The following is a 13670-nucleotide window of genomic DNA, read 5'->3' as shown; positions in this document are numbered from 1 at the left end:
AGGATTTGTAGTAAATCATGCTCTGTATGAACTTACGGCATGAATTTTCCCCCCTGTGGACGAGTAGATTTCTTTTAAGCTAAGAGCTGTCATGGAAGCCACAAGGATTGAGTTTAGCAATGGCCTGAATTTCTGTAAGCAGAGCACAATGGCTTCTCAACAGTATCTTGCATGAGGGTGGCCCACTTCCTTCTGTGGTGTTAGTCACCGTGAGCCACACCAGGGAGTGATTTAACCGAGTTTATAAAAGAGTGGTTGTTCTGCTATCCTGAGGGATGTGGTGAGTTAGTCACCAGTCCCAGGTTTAGTTGCCTCAGCCAGCAGCCTGTACCTCTCCTTCCCGTGTGGGTGACAGATGCAAGTGCCACCAGATGAACACCGTTGGTCCTTCAGTGTTGGCATGGCTGGCTATTCCTAGGCACTGGGCACTGTGCTAATCTCTGTTTCATGTTAGAGCATTCAATCCACAGAACCACCTGGGATTATTGGCTGCATTTTAAAGATGACAAAGGCATTTTCTAAAGGTCATCCAGAAATGGGCTTTGAATGCTACAATTTTATCTTTGGGTCTGTTCTCTTAATCACAAGACCAATGGCTTGTGTATTTTGTTCGTAGCAGAGCTGCGGGATTCTGTCCCAAACACAGCATCTCTCCTCTTTTGTTGATTTACACATTGAGATTCAATGTCGTATTCACTGAAATAAAAGTCACAGTTGTGTTTTAAAAACAGTTTGAAGCACCGGTATTACCTAGGTTGTCTCCAAAATGGCTCCTATTCACTGTGGAGTCATTAAAAGATCAGCTAGAAGAACCGTGCCACTGGCAGAATAGAAAGTCTAACATCTTGTGTCAGTAACCTTAGGTCGGAACAATAAAGGCTTATTAAACTGCTCATCTACCACATCAAAGGATAGCCTGGTAAAAACCAAATCTCATGTCAGCTCCATCAACTAATGAGACTGCATGTCTTTCAGGACTAACCCAGCTTATGCCATTGCGCAGGTATATCTTGTTTGTGGAAATACTAAAAGCAGTTATCACAATAGAAACCCACTGACCCACTAAGGACATCATAAGAAGTGGACTGGGAAAGATGGAGAAACAAATTAATTTCCATAATGGGCAAGTCCCCCCGCCCACCAGAACTTTCAAATACAATAAATTTAAAATAAAAGATAGCTTCAATTTGTTGGAAAGTCTAGGTGACAACTAATCAGACTTAATTACTTATAAATTATAATGAGCAATTCATGTTAAATCTTTTACAACTTTTCTTTGTCATATTTTACTGTTACCAAAAAAAAACATTTTGAAAGTAGCTTTGATTTCAGAATTTAGAAAGGGTGCTAGAAGAATCTACGCCTTTGCGATGCAAGGTGCTACCTTGATCTGACAGGTAAGGGAAGCTCAGATCGTACAGGAGGAACGTGGATTAAGTACAGGCAGTGCTAAGCACGTGCAGTGGGCTTTCCTGTGGTAGACGCCGGTCTAGAATTTCTGAGCTCCAAAAACGCAGATGCAAGGGGATCTGCCATTTTGATATTGAAAGGAATTTTTTTTTAATATCTGAAGAAGTGAGAAACTTTTATTCTTGTAAAAGCAGATCGATACACATTTTAGTCTGGAAAGTCAAGGCAGTCAATGGACTCTGCTCTCAGAGTCGCAATAACAACGTGGACTTGGATGCTTTCAACCAAGGGGGCAGTTCATCTGTTGCGGCCACATGAATTAGACGTGATGTAAATCAGAATTAACTTTCTCTGCTGACACTAAATAACTTTTCAATTAGGTTGAGAGGCTGAAAAAGAGGGAGTGAGAGAGAGAGAATTTTCTGTCCACCAATTCATTCCCTAAATAGCCTGGAACAATTTATTTGAATGGGTATGCATCCATTGCCTTTGAGGTAGACTGGCCACATCAAGCAAGTGTACAATCCCATGGTAAGGACTATTTCCTAAGGTCACAAAACCCGAACTGACTGCATGGCTCTGCATGACTATTCCACGTCAGTTGTCACCTGCATGCACGTTCTAGAAGCTTACGGCAGGTAATTAGAGCAAAACTGTGTTGGCCTCCCTTCGCCCTCTTCAAAGTTTATACCCTTGGGCTTTTGTTAATATTTTAAAAAGATATTTAAGACTGCACTTCAGCCACCTTGAAAAATGAAAGAGTACATTGTGCAGGCAGCAAAGTATAACAGCCAATGTTGTTATCGAAGCCTGGGGCCTGCTCTGTGGCACTAATTGGAACCATGTGTTGAAACTGCAAGACAGGATGTTCTGCTGTTCCTTAATTAAGTGGAATAAAATAAGGACGAAACCTCACATTTCTTTATAGGAAGAGGCCGCTGGAGTCATCAGTGTCCCCGGATGCTGGCTTTTGTCCTGGGGCTCAGGACTCAGTATTCACATCCTTACCTAACACAGTGACTCTTGATACGACTTAGCCACAGTCTCTCACGGCCTGGCTGCAAAGGCTCCCATGATAAGGAGATGAAGGGCTATGATAGAAAATCTGATCATTGCCAAGTGCACTACAAGGTTAATTCATACAAGGTGTTTTTCTTTTTAAAAGTTCAGCTACAGCAAAAATCATCAGTGAGGTAGAAAAAGTGCTTCCCTATGCACTTGGCCATCAAAACCCAGGGGAGAATGGTGGCAGACATGTGTCTCTTAGAAAGACAGGGAGAAATACTGTCTCCAGTTTTCTGTTGACACTTGAGAGCAACATATGATTTAATTTTTTATAAGTTGTTATTTTTGCTTTATACTTGGTGGGAAAGGATATTTTATAGCTCTTAATTGTCCCAGGATCAAAATTCTGGGTAATAAAAGGCTAGCTCACAATGTCTCCATTCAGGATGTAAACCTCACTCATTGACTGACTACCACCAGCCTCCCTGTCCCCACAAGGACTCCTCTCAGAACTTGCACCTTTGCACAAAGTGCTCAAACCATAAGCCAGAAATGTGGATACTGTTTCCGACAACAGTTTCCAATTAATAGTGACAGTGACAGCAATTACCCCAAAGGTGTGTATGTGTAGCATTTTGCAGGAAATGAAGAGGTTGAAGCAGGGTTGAGAAGGTTCAAGAAGAGAAGGCAATTCTTGAAGCAGCTTAAAAACTGAAGATCACCCTCAAAGGGAATGATGAAACCTCTTCTGCTTACAGCAAAGTCCCAGGGACACTAGAAAGATGCTCCTCCGTGGGCGGATTAAGTGCCCCTCTGCCAGCAGCCTCTCAGACTGCTGGAAAAGTTTAATGTACAAGTGCTTCAAGTGGTGATTTCCCAGGCAGGCTGCAACACAGCCTGCACAGAAATGGAAGGCCTGGAGTGCATGTGGCTTTGCCCTCGCTTCACCTTCTAGTTCCCTGTCAAGAGCACAGATCGCATCTTGCCACCTTCTTACTGTCCTGAAGATACATCTCCAGCTGTTCCATCAGTCTAAATGCTAAAATCTTGAGTGGGACGACTGCTGTACTTTCTCAGCCTGTGGCTCATGCCTGCCACGGGCAACGCACACACCGTATGTTGTATCTCACATGTGGCCGTGAACCTCTGCCACAAGGTAGAACCAGAGTCAACCTGAGGTTCCATTCAAAGATGATCCCTCTACACTTCTAAATTGTTTTGGGAGTGACCTCTCTGCTCTGCTCTCTCCTAGTCAAACTAGAGGGTCTGGCTTTCACTTTGCTGTTGAGGGGCATTTATTTTTATTGGAAATGTCATTGTCTGCTGCTTTCCCAGGCCATAAGCAGGGAGCTGGATAGGAAACAGAGTATCTAGGTCATGAACTGGTATCCAAATGGGATGCTGGCACTTGCAGGCAGATCAGCCCACCGAGCTATTACAACAGTCCCTGAACTCTTCCTTTGTAGAGTGCTACTAACACACTAGTCACCTGTGCATATAACCAGCTTCCTTCCTTCTTCAAGACATCCACACACCGGGAAGGCAAGGGTGATGCCTTCCTCATTCTCACATCGCTAGCCTGTTGTTACAGTGGTTGGCACAAAGTGGTTCAGCAAACATCTGATGAAGCAACACACACACACACAGAATTGTGATTCTTCCAAGCACAGCTAAAAATTTTGTGTGAACTGTAGGCCTATTTCCTTATAATGTCATAAAAATTTCAAATATAAATTTTAATGCATTTGTCATCCAAATTGAAATGAATAAGATTGCTAATATAAAGAATAATCAAAGTGAAAGAAAACATTGAGTTAGTATTTCCTAAAAATATTTTACTAACATTTTCTGATTGTTGGCAATTCTGAAAAAACCCGGGTACTATAATATCACCAAAGGAAAACCATGATGCTGTACTAGGCCTCCTCAGAGGGGAGGAGACTGATGAAATGACTGACAATGAACTCAGAGAAACACAGAAGAACACAGACATCCATGTGGAAGAAATCAGGGAAACAATGTGTGATGTGAATGAGAAGTTCAACCGTGAGACAGAATAACTAATAACTAATCCAAAATCTTACAAATGAAAACTCCCAAATAAAAAAATACAGTTGCAAGCTCCAATAACAGAATGGATCAAATAAAGAAGTCAAAGAAAATGAGTGAACAGATTTTCCGGGACATCATTAAATTATTTTCAAAGTTTGGATTGTGGATTTTCCTGAGGGAGAGAAGTATAGGCTTAGAAAACCTATTTGGTCAGAGTAGTGGTACAGTGTGTTAAGCTGTTGCTCGCAATGCCGGTAGCCCATATCTTTCGCCTGTCTGAGTCCCTGATGATCTGTTTCTGACGCAGCTCTCTGCTCACACACCTTGGGGAGCAGTGGGTGAAGGCTCAAGCACTCTGACGGCATACCCCACGAGGGAGACTCACATGGGGTCCCTAGTCACTGACTTCAGTCCGGGACAACCATGATCATGTGGAGAGTGAATGAGAAAATGGAAAATCCCTCTTTCTCTGCCATTCAGATTTACAAATAAAAAAAACGTTTAAAGACTTATTTAGTTATTTGAAAGCCAGAGTTAGTGAGAAAGAGAGCGAGTGAGCGAGCACTGGGCCGGGCCAAAGCCAGCAGCCAGGAGCTGCTGGTCTCCCACATGGAGGTCAGGGCCCCAAGCAACTGTGCATCACTTGGTGCTTTTGCCGGCACAGAAGCAGGGAGCTCCATCAGAACTGGAGTAACTAGGACTTGAACCAGGTTCATAAAGGATGCCAGTGTCACAGGTGGAGGCTGTACTTGCTACACTATGATGTCTGCCCTAAAAAGGCACTGAGTCACCGCCCTGAAACCACAGATCCTGCAGGAAAAGGAGCAGAGGATATTCAACACAAACCAAGTAACTTAAATGGTTTGCTTATACACAGAAAAAGTTAAACAACTGAAAAAAAATAGAGTGGTTGAATGGATGAAAACTAAAGTCATGATTATGCTGCCTCCAAGAGACTCACTTCACCGGTAAGGGCACACAGACCCTAACAGTCCAAGGATGAAAAAAACAGATCCTGCACAGAGGAAAACCAAAGGCGAGCAGGAGGAGCTAACAGCATTAGACAAAATAAACTTCATGACAAAAGCCGTAAAAAGACAAATGGGGCCACTGTACAGAGATCAAGGGATCGGTTGAAAAGACTTTACGATGACTTTAAATGTACATGAACCAAATGCCAGTGCACTCACTTTCCTCAAACAAACATCATTAGATGTAAAGGGAGAGATAAGCGCTGCCACAGTAACACTGGAGGACTTCAAACTTCTCTTCCCTCAAAGGATGGCTCATCCACACTAAACCTCAAAAGAGAAACATCAGAGTTAAACTGCACTACAGAACAAATGTGCCTAGCACACATATATAGAAAATTCCTCCAATAGCCAAAGAACAAACGCAGTAGCAATGTAGGGAACATTCTCCATGAAGGACCATATATTAGGCCACAAAACAAGTGCCGGTAAGTTTTCATCTTTTTAAAATTAAATATTTTTATTGAAAAGCCAGATTTACAGAGAGGAAGAGCTTTCGCCCATTGATTCATTCCCTATTTGGCCACAATGGCTGAAGTTGTGCTGATCTGAAGCCAGGAGCCAGGAGTTTCTTCCATGTCTCCCACCTGGGTGCAGGAGCCCAAGGCTTTGGTGATTCTCAACTGCTTTCTCAGACCACCAGCAAGGAGCTGCATGGGAAGTGGGGCCCTGCCAAGACGCGAACCAGCACCCGTATGGGATCCCAGTGTGTACAAGGCGAGGACTTTAGCCACTGGGTTACAGTGCCAGGACTGCCAGGAAGTTTTTAGAAAATGAAATCCTACCATGTATCTTTTTAATTACAATGAAATAAAACTGGAAATCAACCACACACCAATTTCAACAAAATATATGAATACAGATGTAAGAAACATGCTGATGAGTTAACAACGAGTCATTCAAGAAATTTACCAGGGAATTTAAATATTTCTTGATTCCAATGATAATGGGAACATAACATACCGAAACTTACAGAATACAGTGGAAGGATCCCTGAAGAGGAGATTATAGCGATAATACCTACATCTGAGGAAAAGGCACATGTTGAATGATCAGTCTAATGATGCTGTGGCCGAATCGGCAGAAGTAAATAAATACTGAGCCAGAGGAGAGAAAAGGTATACAAACTGTACTGATTAAAAAATCAACAAACACTACGTAAACAAAGAAACAAAGAAAGAAGACTTAAATCAACCCAGAGATGAAAAGGGGGATACTAGAACACATGCCATAGGAGTGGGAAAGATAATTAGGGATGATTCAGAGCAAAGCGTGTTCACAAAGTGGCAGATCTAGAGGACAGGGGACAATTTTTGGTTATATATAACTTTTCAAAATTGAACTATTAAGCCATAAATCTGCACGAGTTATAATGAATTGTGTGATTGGCAAAGTAACAAAAAGCCTCACAATGAAGAAAAGCCCAAGAGGAGATGGCTTCACAGCTGAGATCTAGCTTTTTAAGACAGAACTCAGATAAATCCCCTCCTCCCACACAAAGCACTGCAAGAAACTAAGGGTGAGGGAATTCTTCCGAGCTGTTCTAAGAGGCCAGAATTAATACTGATTCCAAAACCAAAAGACAGCCAAAATGAAAACTACAGACCATAGAACACAGATGCTAAATTTTGCAACAAAATATGAGCAAAATTGAACACCAAAAGACAAAAGGCCATTCATCATTATCAACTGGGATTTAGTCCAGACATGTAAGGATGGCTCACCATATAGCATTAATGAATAATATATCATTATCAACAGAATGAAGGGCCAAACTCATGATTATCTCAAGACAAAAGAAAAAAAAGTCTGTTAAATTCAACATTGATTCATGATACAAACCTTGAACAAACAGAATATAAAAGGAATATACTTTCATATATTAAAGGTTGTAAATAATAAATATGATATCGAATGGGGAAAATGGAAAGCATTTCCTCTGAGAGCTAGAATCACAAGGCTGTGTGCTCTCACTATTTTTTTATTCACTATATTACAGGAACTTTCAGCAAGAGCCATTATGCAGGAGGGAATACAGGACATACAAGTAATTAAGAAATAAAATCAGCTGAAGAGTCTACCTAAACACTAGCAAGACTGACAAACTCAGAGAAGTCGTAGAAATATAAACTGAACACATAAAAACCAGTGATGTTGTTTATACAACAATAACCCATTCGTTGAGAAGGAAAGTTGCAAGAGCAATAGCTACAGAAAGTCCCTCAGCAGAATTTAGCCACACATAGATAAAGTCTTCCGCAATGAGAATGACGGACACTGTATCGCTTCTTGCCCTTTTGGCTAAGCACAAGTGGAAATCACAGGGCACTGTAGCAAAAGAAACAAGATGTCATGCACAGAGGGAGAGACCTCCCATGGTGGCTGGATTTTTTTTGAAGTCTCATGTGATTCTTTTTTTAAACACAAACCTTACAGTACTATTCTATATTCCAAATATCAGAGCGATGTCACACTAACTGTAAAATTGGTCAGTGACTTGAAGACACAGCTAACGTAGTCAAGATAGTTACATGTAATACTATTAAATCCATAATGTAATTATGAGTATAAAATTTACAATATCAATTATATACATTTTAATTATAATTGTGATATTTCTTTTCTTATCATATTCCTTTACTAACCTAGGCCAAGACTCTCTTGAAATATTGTTTCAATGGTACTATGAACTAGTAATAAATTTGCTAATGAAAGATAATGAAAACGAATAGAAAGCCTCTCTGAAGAATGTACTAAATTTTCCTATTAAACATTTTCTTATGTCTTTAATACAATCATAGAAAGGAGGCATATACAAGGAAATGATTTGAATGAAGACTCTTCCAGAAGTTCATGGGTAGCATGCATTATGACAAAAGTAAGTGTAGATTTCAAAACAATTCTCCGGCTCCGAAATGAAATGATCTCTGAATCTGTTTTTCCGGAGACATTTTTAAAAGACTTATCTATGTATTTGAAAGGCAGAGTTACACAGAGAGTGTCAGAGGCAGACAGATGTTCCGATCACTGGTTCACTCCCCAAATGGCCAGAACGGCCGCGGCTGGGATTGCCTGAGGTTGGCAGCCAGGTTCTCTCGGGTGCACTCAGGGGCCTAGCTGTGTTGTATTCAATTGCTTCTTCTGCAACGGGAGCAGTTTGGGACCCGAGTCAGTGCCCACCCGGGATGCCGCTAGCTCAGGCAGTGGCTGCAAGTGCTGCCCCACCACACCAGACTCTCCGTAGACATTCTGAAGTCCCCTCTTGTGTTCTGGAAATACACACTTCAGTCACTATGAGGACAATGAGATTATCATTTGAAAAATACAGCTTCTGGAGTGGGCCTTGTGTCATAATGGGTTACGCGGCTGAGCCCTCGCCCTCGCAGCCAATTAGGGAGAGAGTCAGGGATGGAAGATCTATCTACATAGATAGAAGTTGTAGTTTCATCTGAGATGATAGTTGAGGGTGAAAGCACACTGAAAGCATGGAGAAAGCCAACCTGCAAGCCGTAAACTCAATATTGTATTCGTAAGAGGAGAGGAAACCAGAGAGAACTCTCTAAAGTAAATGAATGGAGCTGTGGACTTCTCAAAGGAAGGCACTGATTGGAAGCAAGGTCGAGAGTGTGTGAGGCTGAGCAGGTGAGTGACTTGTGGGCTGGGCATTGTGCTGTACTGGTTAAAGCTGCAGCCTGAGGTGCTGGCATCCCATACGGCCACTTGTCACATCCCAGCTGTTTCACTTCTGATTCAACGCTCAGGTAACAGCCTGAGAAATCAGTGCAGGATGGCCTAACTTCTTGGGCCACTGGAACCCAGATGAAACTCCTGGCTCCTGGCTTTCTGCCTGGCCCAGTCCAGGCTGCTGTGGCCACGAAGGAAGTGAACCAGTGGATGGAATATTGATTTCTCTCTCTCTCTCTCTCTCTCTGAATTCCTCTCTTTTCATAGTTCAACTTTCAAATAAATAAATCTTAAAAAAAGAAGAAAGAGTTGAGAATCAGGAAGAGATAGTGGAAGTCAGTTAATGAAGCAATCATCAAACATTTGATTCTGTTTTATTTTTCAAGGCATTATTTGACAGTTTTTAAGATATGAAGAAAATCTCTCAGGTTAACTGATAAAAACATACAAATTAAATCGGCTCTTCTGAAAAGCATTTCTTATAAGTTGTCAGATCAAAAGGGAAAATTTTAAATTCAGACAATAGGTACAAGTGGATGCATGAGTAACTCTTTTGTAATTATATCATTCTGCCTTACAAAATCAGTGGAGTAAAAAATGTAACTACCTAATTTTTGGGTTTTCTGACCTATAGATAAATTCATGAAGCCTTTCCAGAAACTGACAATGTCAGCTCTGTAATCACAATTCCTTAAAAATGGATCATTTTACTTAAAAAATTTATTAACGAAAGAACCGATTTCATGCATTTCATGGGCACAATTCTGAGAAGGTAACCACAATCCCCTCTCACCCACAGTCCTGCTTTCTTTGACAAAACCTCTGTGCACTGTTGTCACAGACTGAACGCACTATAACATTAATACTCAACAAGTAAGAAGCAGGAAGCCCACTGCTCCCCAGGAGCATACACAAGGGGAGGGTGACACGAAAGGAGGTGCGCTGGCTGTCTAACAGGCAAGGTTTGTCAAGAGCTTCTCAGCTGCCAATATTCTCACTCCGAGATGCCAGGAGGGGCCCCAGGGCCTGGAGCGTTCCCAGCCTAGAAGCAAAGCTCAACTGCCTTCACATCTTAGCGGTAACTCAGCTCGTGTTATGTACTCCCTGAAGCACCTGACTTATGTTCCTGGGATGCCTTGGGAGCTTTTCCTACTTTCCAGAGTCACAGGTTTTAGGCATCAACTCCGTTTCCACCTCCCAGTAGCTCCTGCACCCTCATTTGATGGTCCTGCGCAAGGGTCTTCACTCGCCCTGCAGAGTTTCAGTGCGTCCTAATTGCTCAGCTAGATTTGGCATCTTTTCTGGATCCTTACCCTTAAGTCTTAATTTTGAAAATTCTTGTCGGGCCCGGCGCGGTGGCGCAAGTGGTTAAGTCCTCGCCTTGCACGCCCGGGATCCCATATGGGCGCCGGTTCTAATCCCGGCAGCCCCGCTTCCCTTCCAGCTCCCTGCCTGTGGCCTGGGAAAGCAGTCGAGGACGGCCCAAAGCTTTGGGACCCTGCACCCGCGTGGGAGACCCGGAAGAGGCTCCTGGCTTTGGATCGGCATAGTATCGGCCCGTTGCGGCTCACTTGGGGAGTGAATCATCGGACGGAAGATCTTCCTCTCTGTCTCTCCTCTCTGTATATCCGCCTTTCCAATAAAAAAATAATAAAAATAAATCTTTAAAAAAAAAAAAAAGAAAATTCTTGTCTTTATGCCATTTACCCTGGGACTCCCTGAAGTTCCAGGTTCTGGTCTCAAGGCATTCCCTTCCTATGTGTCAAACTAGAACATAAACTAACCCGAGAAGGGGCCCTTTTCTATATTATTCACTGTCACATCCAGTGTCCACATTAGAGACTGGCACAAGTAGTTAACAACTATTGAATGAATGGAGTCATCCTATAAATCGCCACTTGGCCCAGTTCTGTATTTTGAGCATAGCAGCTCCTTCATAAACATTCACTGAACCCAAATTACCCAACAAAGAGCTGTTTGGCTCAAAAACACAGGGACCTGTATTTTGTAAATTTGAATTCTAGGCCATTAAGGAAACTTTTCTAAAATAGTTTCCTGACCTTTTAAAACCACATAATAAAGACATCTCTTCCTGAGAGGGACTTTTTCTTGATGAACTTCCCTAATGAGCCCTGAGTAATATTATCTGGCGCCAGGGCCAAGAATTAAAAAAAAATTAAGTTGAAGAGAAAAAATATTTAGAATTTTAATCTTTTCATACTGTTAGGACACTATGACGAAAAACTCATGCTACAATATTATTCAATTTCTTGTCTTCCTTTTCAGTGTTGTTCGCTGTTTTCTTCTCACGTGTAGTTTTTAAGTAGAAACTATGGAAAATACTAGGAGAAATGTGTCGCGGAATGAAGAGACCTGCACGTCGTGACAGAGCAGGCCTCTGGGTCTCTCTGCCCACAGCGCCTTTGGTTGCTCCACAGCGGCTGTGAAGGAGGAACCCACGACGGCAGGCTTGCTGCGCTCTGCTCTGGCCAACAGCGTCAAGCTGACACAGACCACGACGGTGGCGGTTACTTCAAGCATATCCCAAAACAGCAGGAACTTAACAAGCTTGCCAGGAGATCCTTTCCTTACATCCCTCTATCAGCGCTAGTGAGATCATAGCCAACACTTGGCTTCTTTCTCTTTCCTTATACACAGACAGTGTGTACTGCTTGCTTTTTAGTTATCTGTGGTCTATTCAGGTGGAGTAAAAATACTGTTTTGAGTTTTGGTATTTTGATTACCGAGTCACTGTGTAAAGATCCAAAGTGAAGCCTTGATTAAACCAAGTTTGGCAGAACAGCAGAGTCACAATATGACAACTGAACAAACTTTTAAAACTTTCATGTTTATTTTTAATCTAAATTTTTTTCCCTTTAAAAATAAGCCACCAAAAAAATTAAAATGCAGAAAATTTCTATTTTAAATATTGTGCTGTCTTATTTACTCCTATAAATCCTATTCCTGCTACAAATAATGTTAGATAATTTCTTTTTAAAAAAGATTTATTTTTGTTGAAAAGGTAGATATACAGAGAGAAGGATACACTGATTCACTCCCTAAATGACTGCAACAGCTGGAGCTGAGCTGATCTGAAGCCAGGAGCTTCTTCCAGGCCTCCCACCTGGATGCAGGGTCCCAAGGCTTTGGGCTATCCTGTTCTGCTTTCCCAGGCCCTAAGCAGGGAGCTGGAAAAGAAGTGGAGCAGCCAGGACACGAACCAGCACTCATGTGGCATACTGGTGCTTGTAGGCAGAGAATTAGCCAATTGAGTCGTTGAGCTGCCAAATTAATACATTTTTCCTGTGCTTTATTCATAATCAAACTTCTGCACATGTTTACATGTATGTATCATTTATAATAATCATAAAATACATGATCTTTCTGAATATTTTTTGCCAAACTAATTAAAAGGCTTCAATCTTTCAATATGTTTTTTTCTGAAGTGTTTTAGTAACTTAACGAAACATAGGAGTGTCTATCTTGTGATAGAGATGCATTTGCCGACTCAGCAAACGCTGCACATCCATGAAACAAACCCCATCACTGGGCCTTGGTGCGGCGAGGTAGACCAGATGGCTATGTCTGCTCAGCAGTGATTCACTTTCCATTGGAAGATAGAGATGTGAAAACACAATTTCCAACAGTGACATACACAGTGAAAAACATTCTAACTGGGCGATTGTAAAGAGGCCATTTCAAGCAAAGCACCCCTGGAAGAGAAGGCATCTGGCTGTAGCTGTTAAAGATGAGAGGACACCTACCATGGGACTAGCCATCCAGACAGAGGGATCTGCAGTACAGGGCTTTGTGCGATGAGGCCTTACCTGAGGGATGGAGAAGTGAGGTACACACAAGTAGGGGGCAGGAAATCCAGCTAGAGAGGCGAGGCGGGGCACAGGGGATCAGACCTTGGACTTTCATCAAAAGGCAATGGTTTAAACCCAAACAGGGGAAGGATTTTATCTAAGATTTTAACACCAAATAATTTGGCTGGATTTTAGGGGATTAGGAGACCAAACAGGGAGACAACCAGGAGGCCATTATGACACACATATATAATCTATATGCATACACATATATAAAATGCACACACATATGTACAGATGGGGGGAGAGAAGTAGTTAGGTAGAGACAAGCTGGATTTTCAGGGTAGGAATAAAAGGATGTGAAGGTGGAGAATGTTAGACACCGTGAGAAGAATTTCTGGGTCTCTAGTTTGAAGTAATTGTCTCAGTATCAATGGCATTTCTCAGATGCAGAAGACTAGGGAAGAAATGAGCCGGGTTGGGAGGTTGGGATGTAATCAAATGTCTGCTTTGGATGTGCTAAAACATCCAAGGAAAGCTACAGGAAGATAAAAGTACTCTGCTGTATTTGACAAAGATGCCAAGATTTATCAATATTTGATACAAAGAAATAATTTAATTCAAAAAGCTTAAACTCCTTTCGTAATAATGACAAAATACACACACATTCATACTTTGA

Source organism: Ochotona curzoniae, unplaced genomic scaffold (genome assembly GCF_017591425.1).
Source record: "Ochotona curzoniae isolate NIBS_2020 unplaced genomic scaffold, NIBS_Ocur_1.0 contig_4501, whole genome shotgun sequence".
NCBI classification, from domain to species: Eukaryota; Metazoa; Chordata; class Mammalia; order Lagomorpha; family Ochotonidae; genus Ochotona; species Ochotona curzoniae.
The sequence above is the reverse complement of the archived record's forward strand: the minus strand, read 5'-3'. Positions refer to the sequence as shown.